General features: G+C 43.1%; 1 non-coding gene across 1 annotated transcript; it reads right to left on the bottom strand.

The window, feature by feature from the left end:
* Positions 1 to 7,638: 7,638 nt before the first annotated feature.
* Positions 7,639 to 7,769, bottom strand: LOC116536112. Its single transcript, XR_004262481.1, has one exon. It is a non-coding gene; the product is annotated as a small nucleolar RNA SNORA20 (small nucleolar RNA).
* Positions 7,770 to 8,810: the final 1,041 nt, after the last annotated feature.

Raw genomic sequence — 8,810 nt, 5'->3', positions numbered from 1 at the left:
CCTTCCTTCCTTCCTTCCTTCCTTCCTTCCTTCCTTCCTTCCTTCCTCTTTCTCTATTTCTGTCTTTTGCTGTAGAGAAAGAGGTCAATGTGAGGCTGGCTCGAGCGGGAGAACTGGAGTTATCATTTAAATCAGTCTCCCCAAAGGCTCAGAGGTGAGGATTTTTATGGGTAACTTGGTGGGTAGGGGGCTAGGGAATGGCTGATGCTGATTGGTTGAGGATGAAATCACAGGGGTGTGGAAACCTATCCTCATGCACTGAGTCTGCCTTTGGGAGGAGCCACAGGACCAGTTGAGTTATGAGTCATGAGTCCAGCTGGGGTCGTTCTGAAAAACATCTCAAAAAAAAAAAAAAGAAAATCTTAGGTTCTACAATAGTGATGTTATCTATAGGAACAATTGGGAAAGTCACAAATCTTGTGACCTCTGGCCACATGACCCCTGAGCAGTAAGACATTATAGAAATTATGCCTTGGCTGGGTTTGGGGCTCATATTTGTGATCCCAGTACTTTGGGAGGCCAAGGCAGGAGGACTGCTTGAACCCAGGTGTTTGAGACCAGCCTAGGCAATATAGTGAGACCTCATATTTATTGAAAAAGAAAAGAAGAAAGAAAAAAACTATGCCCGCATCTTAGCAAAGATCAGGCTCCTCCCATAACCCTACTCTTATGACCTTTCATTAGTCTTACAAAGACAGTCTTCACTTTCTGAGCAAGAAAGAATGGGTTAGTTTTAGGGAGGGATTATTATTATCCCTGCTTTCAAGTAAACTATAAACTAAATTCCTCCCAAAGTTAGCTAGGCCTATGCCCAGGAATGACTAAAGACAGCGTGGAGGTGAGAAGGAAGACGGAAGCAACGATGTTAGGTTTCTATTACTAACGTAATTTTGCAAAGGTGATTTCAAATCATCCACTGGGCTTCAGCATACCCCAGTCCTGAGGTGTGAGCTGCAGAGATGGGAAAATGCTGATGACTGCTCTAGCTTCTCCTTGCATGACAGCAGGCACTGGGTGTAGTTGGGGTAGAAGTTGTCCCCAGGGTAAGAGGAGTGAAACCATCTTGCAGTTGTGTGTATGTGTTCATGGGTACCTGGTTTGGGTCCCAAGGTATGTCTAACAAAAACACTAGTGCTGTTATCTACAGCTTCAGCGACTGTAAGACAAATAATGAGCCCTAACATAAGAAGTGAAAGTCCTAGCTTCAGGAGTCCTTGTAGAACTGACTATAAGTCTTCCTCTTTTCTTTGTTTCTTTCTTTCCTCCTCCTCCTCCTCCTTTTTCTTCTTCTTTCTTCTTCTTCCTCTTCCTCTTTTCTTCTCCTTCTCCTCCTCCTCCTCCTCCTTCTTTCTTCTTCTTCTTCTTCTTTCTTCTCCTTTTCCTTCTCCTTCTTCTTCTTGAGACAGGGGCTCACTCTGTTGCTGAGGTGGGAATGCACTGGCATAATCGTGGCTCACTGTAGCCTTGACTTCCTGGGCTAAAGGGATCTTCAGCCTCCGAATAGCTGAGACTACAGGCGCACGCCACCAAGCCCAGCTGTCTTCGATTTTTTGTAGAGACGAGGGTCTCCCTATGTTGCCTAGGCTTGTCTTGAACTCCTAGGCTCAAGTAATCCTCCTGCCTCAGCTTCCCCAAGTGCTGAGATTATAGGAGTGAGCCACTGTGCCCAGCTTGACCTGAAGTCTTAAGGGATCCAGGTGAATGACCCTGAGAACTAATTAGATGTGGAGTCATCAGCAGAGACTCAAAATCAATGCACAGGCTGAAATCTAATAACAGGTAGACTATGCTTTCTCCTAAAACATATTTTTTTTCTCTTTAGTTCTCCATGTTTAATCAAAGATAAATCATAACAGGACCAATTCATTTGCAAAATAAATTTCAGTCTTACTATACTTGGCCTAATTATTTGTATAAAGTGCAACAAGAATAATTATTTGCCATTTAGGCACTTTTAAAAAAAATTGACTTTGCTGAAACTCTTTCATAAGAAATCTCAAATTAGACCTTTTAAAAGCCTCTTGAGCTGAGCTAAGGATTTATTTGTGTCTGCAGATACCTGTATGAATTGAGTGTATTCCTCTTCTCAAGGTCTCAGAAGAGCTTGGGCCTCCTGGGCTTGTCAGAAAGTGACGTTCTTTATTTACCACAGGTCAGAAACCCAGTACAAAACATGGTACAAGATCAGTTTTCCCAAAAGGCTTTTACCATCTCTATGGGTCAACTTCAGTTCCTCCAAGCAGTCTGAAAACATGTCATTCTAGTTGAAACCTTGGTGAAATATAACCATAGTCTCCAATTGTGTCCTGTTACAAAAGAAAACTGATTCATTTTTCCCCCCATGGGACTCTGCTTGATAAGGCAAACTGATTCTTATTGAACTTATGCAAATAACTATGTTGCTATAAGTTAAGAATATGCAGAGTTTCCAAATTCTGGAGAGATTCAGTAGAGAGAAATACACTCTAAATTTTGCCCACAGGAGTACATTTTACGCAATAGTTAAAATCTGGCCAGGCGCGGTGGCTCATGCCTGTAATCCCAGCACTTTGGGAGGCTGAGGTGGATGGATCACCTGAGGTCAGGAGTTTGAGACCAGCCTGGCCAACATGGTGAAACCCTGTCTCTACTAAAAATACAAAAATTAACCAGTGTGGTGGCGGGCAGATGTTGTAGTCCCAGCTATTCGGGAGCTGAGGCAAGGGAATCACTTGAACCCGGGAGGCAGACATTGCAGTGAGCTGAGATCACATCATGACTACACTCCAGCCTAAGTGTCAAAGTGAGACTCCATCTCACAAACAAAAAGAAAAAAGAAATTAAAAATTGTTAAAATCTGCAAATAGCTCAGAAGAAAAGTTCTTGTGACTTTGAAAAATAAAACAAAAATAATCAGTGGGTTGGGTATCTAATAACAGGTATTAACTAACTGGGTATCAAAGAATAGGTAGAAAAGTAGATTGTTTCAGTCTCTTATTAGTTCAGTTCATGCAATTAACTTCTGTTCTGCTTGTTATTCATGAACACATCCCCTTTCCATAAGAATCCTGGAAATTTTGTTTGTTTTTTTGCTTCTATTCTAATAACACAATTTCCAAAGTTATCAAGAACCTGTGTCTGGGCGCAATGGCTCACGCCTGCAATCGCAGCACTTTGGGAGGCTGAGACTGGAGGATTACTTGAGCTCAGGAGTTCAAGAGCAGCCTGGGCAGCATAGCAAAACCCTTTCTTTACCAAAAAAAAAAAAAACACACACACACACAAAAAATTAGCCAGGCATGGTGGCACGTGCCTGGGAGATAGAGGCTGCAGTGAGTCAAGGTCACACCACTGCACTCCAGGCTGGGCGACAGAGTGAGACCTTGTCTCAAACAAAAACAAAAACGAGGCCAAAAATCTGCATTCAAGAGCACCTGTCAAAGTCCTATAGCTGATTACAAAATCACCTTTTTAAAAAGGATCAGGCTGGGCATGGTGGCTCATGCCTGTAATCCCAGCACTTTGGGAGGCCAAGGCCAGTGGATCACCTGAGGTCAGGAGTTCGAGACCAGACTGGCCAACATGGTGAAATCCAGTCTCTGCTAAAAGTACAGAAATTAGCTGGGCATGGTGGCACACAACTGTAATCCCAGCTACTTGGAGAGCTGAGGTACAAGAATCACTCAAACCTGGGAAGTAGAGGTTGTAGTGAGCCAAAATCATGCTCACTGTATTGAAGTAAAATATTTGGTGATAACATAAGTCTCAGAATGGCCGTGATTAAGAGCACAATTGACAAAGAAGTTTGGCTATTTTTGTGACATGCAACATTTACCATTGCAATTATAATTATTACTGATAACATACACTAAGTCATATTGGAATTAGAAAAGTTTTGCCCAATTCTGGAACACACGCCAATAACACATTCATACAAATACAGCCAAAAGAAAGCCAAACAGGCTGGGCGAGGGTGGCTCACGCCTGTAATCCCAGCACTTTGAGAAGCCAAGGTGGGAGGATCACCTGAGCTCAGAAGTTCAAGACCAGCCTGGCCAACATGGTGAAACCCTGTCGCTACTAAGAATACAAAAATTAGCTGGGCGTGGTGGTCGATGCCTGTCATCCCATTTACTCGGGAGGCTGAGGCAGGAGAATTGCTTGAACTCTGGAAGCAGAGATTGTGATGAGCTGAGGTTGTGCCACTGCACTCCAGCCTGGGCAACAGATTGAGACTCGGTCTCCAAAAAAAAAAAAAAAAAAAAAAAAGAAAAAAGGCAAATACCATTTCCTACTTGACCGTGTTTCTTATATAATTTATAATATTTTTTGATGATTGTGTGGTTTTTAAAATATAGACAACTCTTGATAATTTGCACCAATGAACTTGAAGATGATAAAATGGTGTGATGCTCAATAATCCTTTATACTTGGTTTGATCTTCCTTATCAAATTTGTAACAAAAAGCCAAATACTAAAGCCATAGTGGATGGTGTATTTCGGGAAGAAAGGGAAAGCTGCTCACCTGCTGCATTCCTGTACTTTCCTTCGTGCTGGCAATGAACATCGTCATCTTGCCATAGAGCTGTCTTCTTTGCAAACACCTTATAATTGCTCAGCTGGTCTGGGGTTCAGAGAAAGAAAGCCTCTGTATAGAAGTCAAGTTTCAGAGCTAGGCGTGGTAGCTCATGCCTGCAATCCCAGCACTTTGGGTGGCCAAGGTGGGCAGATCACCTGAGGTTGGGAGTTTGAGACCAGCCTGACCAACAAGAAGAAACCCCGTCTCTCTTTTTTTTTTTTTTGAGTCGGAGTTTTGCTCTTGTTACCCAGGCTGGAGTGCAATGGCGCGATCTCGGCTCACCGCAACCTCCGCCTCCTGGGTTCAGGCAATTCTCCTGCCTCAGCCTCCTAAGTAGCTGGGATTACAGGCACGCACCACCATGCCCAGCTAATTTTTTGTATTTTTAGTAGAGACGGGGTTTCACCATGTTGACCAGGATGGTCTTGATCTCTTGACTTCATGATCCACCCACCTCGGCCTCCCAAAGTGCTGGGATTACAGGCTTGAGCCACCGCGCCCGGCCAAGAAACCCCGTCTCTACCAGAAATACAAAATTAGCCAGGTGTGGTGGCACATGCCTGTAATTCCAGCTACTCGGGAGGCTGAGGCAGGAGAATGGCTTGAACCTGGGAGGCAGAGGTTGCGGTGAGCCGAGATCACTCCATTGCACTCCAGCCTGGACAACAAGAGCAAAACTCTGTCTCAAAAAAACAAAAAAACAGAAAAAAAAAGAAGTGAATTTCAGCAGTGGTTTGCCAAGTCCTGAGATCAGAATTTTGTTTTGGAGATGAATATAAAAGCACCTAAAGGTCAAGGAAAATGTTTTTCCTGTGATAAGGAACTTAAGACATTTGCTTTATAAGTGTAGATGACCAGTCCCCTCTGAAAGTTAGGGAGAAGAATGTTGCATTCGTTCTTTTTTCCTGGCCAATCGCTTTTTTGATTCTCCTGGCATGGTCCAGCAGATGCATGGGGTCTCCTGGGGTCTGGCCCACTCCCAATCCGGAGGCTGGTTTCCAGCCGCCCGCCTCATTCTTGCCATCTTCACTCCTTTCCTTCTATAATTTTAACATGTCAAATAAACCAGGTGTCTCTTTTGGACCTCAGGGGACTTAGTATCCAAAAGCTTAATAAGTTCAACAGGGCTGAATTTAAAACCTGAAATTTTGAAGGTTTGTCAAATATCAAAGATTTCACACACTTGATATGGCAAAAGGATCACAGGTCATTCATTTAGCTAAAGTGGTAATTCAATAAATTTCAAAAGGGAAAAACCTTTACTCTGATAGGCAACCCAGCTTTTCAAACAAAGCCCAAGAAAGACAACGTGAGGCCAGCTGAATTTGTCTCTTCTCTCTCCCCTCTTTTTCCTTTTTCTTTTTTTTTTTGAGACGGAGTTTCCTCTTGTTACCCAGGCTGGAGTGCAACGGCGAGATCTCGGCTCACCGCAACCTCTGCCTCCGGGGTTCAGGCAATTCTTCTGCCTCAGCCTCCTGAGTAGCTGGGATTACAGGCACGCACCACCATGCCCAGCTAATGTTTTGTATTTTTAGTAGAGACGGGGTTTCACCATGTTGACCAGGATGGTCTGGATCTCTTCATCTCGTGATCCACGGCCTCCCAAAGTGCTGGGATTACAGGTGTGAGCCACCGCGCCCGGCCCTTTTTTCCTTTTTCTTGCCATTTACTCAGAAGGCAAACAAAAATTTTTCACTCTCTCTCAATATTGCATGAAAGTCTTGTTCAAAAGAGAAAACAAAAAAAGTTTTCCTTTGTATTAGTGTACTATTAATGTTAAACTCAATTTTTAATAAAACCTTATAAACAAATCATTTAATTAATAAATAAATTAATTATTTTTGAGACAGTCTCATTTTTGTCGCCCAGGCTGGAGTGGAGTGGAATGATCTGAGCTCACTGCAGCCTCCACCTCCTGGGTTCAAGTGATTCTCCTGCCTCAGCCTCCCAAGTAGCTGGGATTACAGGCATGTGCCACCACGCCTGGCTAATTTTGTATTTTTAGTAGAGACAGGGTTCTCTATGTTGGTCAGGCTGGTCTCAAACTCCCAATCTGAGATGATCTGCCTGCCTTGCCCTCCCAAACTGCTGGGATTACAGGCATGAGCTACCATGCCCAGGCTGCTAATATTCTTTAACCTGAATTCTCCACTACAATTAACTGACCTGCTGGGGCTCTCGAACAGAGTTCTAATCCCTGCTCTGTCATTAACTTGCTGTCTGACAAATGATCTCTTCCTTTTGGCTCTTGGTCTGCTCACTCACAAATTAGGGGTGGTACTGGGATGGGAGGGGGTGGACCCCTCTCATAGGTCCTTTTCAGATCTAACATTCTGTCAATCTGTGACCAGATGAGGTCAAAGGGCCTTCCTTTCCAACTCTACACTTTGATCAGCAATTTACGTTTTCATGGGTTTGGTCTTGTTTCTCCAATTGTTCTTGAGCTTATTAAAGACAAGACTATCTCTTTGTATTCCCTCAAGAATATCCTGCTAGAATCATGGCTCCAAAAATGTATGTTGATTTTCTAGGTTATCATTTAATTGCCTTAATAATTAATAATGCTATGCCTTAATAATTGCTCCATTCCTATTATCTGAAATAGGTTGATTAACCCAAGTTTCTTTTAGGACAAGGAATAGGAATTGCAATGCTTGTGCTGAATTAGAACAATTGGGAACATTTGGGAGGCTGAGGCAGGCAGATTGCTTGAGTCTAGGAGTTCAACACCAGACTGGGCAAAATGGCAAAATCCCATGTCCACAATACAAAAAGATTAGCTTGGCGTGGAGGTGCACACCAGTGGTCCCACCACTCAAGAAGCTGAATTGGGAGTATCATGTAAACCTGGAAAGTTGAGGCCACAGTGAGCTATGATCATACCGCAGCACTCCAGCCTAAGTGACAGAATGAAGCCCTGTCTCAAAAGAAAAAAAAGAACAATTGGGAACAATTCTTGATCTTAGCATTAGGTCCTTAACAATACATCTAATTTATGCAATCTGTATATTGCTGACATACATATAAATACTATTAGCAACTTGAAGAATAAAAGCATTCTTCTTTTTTTAAATCAAAAATAATGTCTTGTCCATGCAGAAAAGATGAAAATGGTTACTTCCTTTCAATTTACAATGTCCCAATATTATTTTATCCCATGCATATAACTGCTTGTATTGTTATGAGACTATTGCAGCAAAAAAAAAAAAAAAAAATGGGAAGAAGCTCAATATTTTCTAAAATGGAACTCATCATCTCCCCAAATTTTTACACTCTTCAGTGTCCTCCATTTCATTTTATTTATTTTTTGAGATGGAGTCTTACTCTGTCGCCCAGGCTGGAGTTCAGTGGTGCGATCTTGGCTCACTGCAACCTCCGCCTCCCAGGCTCAATTGATTCTCCTGCCTCAGCCTCCTGAGTAGCTGGGATTACAGGCGCCTGCCACCACACCCAGCCTATCTTCCATTTTAGTAAAGTGCACCACCATCTCCTCAGTTGCTCAAGCCAGAAACGTAGGTGTCATTCTTGATGTTTTCTTGACTATTTGATGACCTCCTTTTCCTTATTGTGCCCCCTCCCCATTAGTTAATCACCAAGTCTTTTCCATTCTAGCCCCTAAATACATCTTCAAGCCATTTGCCTCCCTGTATCACCATTACCACATCAAGTTCAAGCTACCATCATCTCTCAAGCAGACTGCTGTGAAAACTTCTTACCCTCTCACCAAAGCACATGGGATTGTGTTGATTCTCTCCTTACGCTCTTTTTTTTTTTTTTTTGAGATGGAGTTTTGCTGTTGTGGCTCAGTCTGGAGTGCAATGGTGTGATCTTGGCTCACTGCAACCTCCGCCTCCTGGGTTCAAGTGATTTTCATGTCTCAGCCTCCCAACTAGCTAGGATTACAGGTGCCCGCCACCATGCCCAGCTAATTTTTATCTTTTTTTTATTTTTATTTTTTTAATAGACATGGGGTTTCTCCATATTGGTCAGGCTGGTCTCAAACTCCCAACCTCAAGTGATTCACCCATCTCAGCCTCCCAAAATGCTGGGATTACAGGTGTGAGCCACCATGCCCAGCCATTTTTATCTTTTTACTAGGGACCGAATTTCACCGTGTTGGCCAGGCTGGTCTAGAACTCCTGACCTCAGGTGATCCACCTGCCTCGGCCTCCAAAAGTGCTAAAATTACAGGTGTGAGCCACTGCCCCCGGCCTCTCCTTACACTCTTTAAAAGTTTCCCATTGCCTTTAGG

The sequence above is a fragment of the Sapajus apella genome, unplaced genomic scaffold (genome assembly GCF_009761245.1).
Source record: "Sapajus apella isolate SASKATOON/1434 unplaced genomic scaffold, GSC_monkey_1.0 scaffold3, whole genome shotgun sequence".
NCBI classification, from domain to species: Eukaryota; Metazoa; Chordata; class Mammalia; order Primates; family Cebidae; genus Sapajus; species Sapajus apella.
Note: the sequence above shows the minus strand (reverse complement) of the source record. Positions and strands in the feature narration are given on the sequence as shown.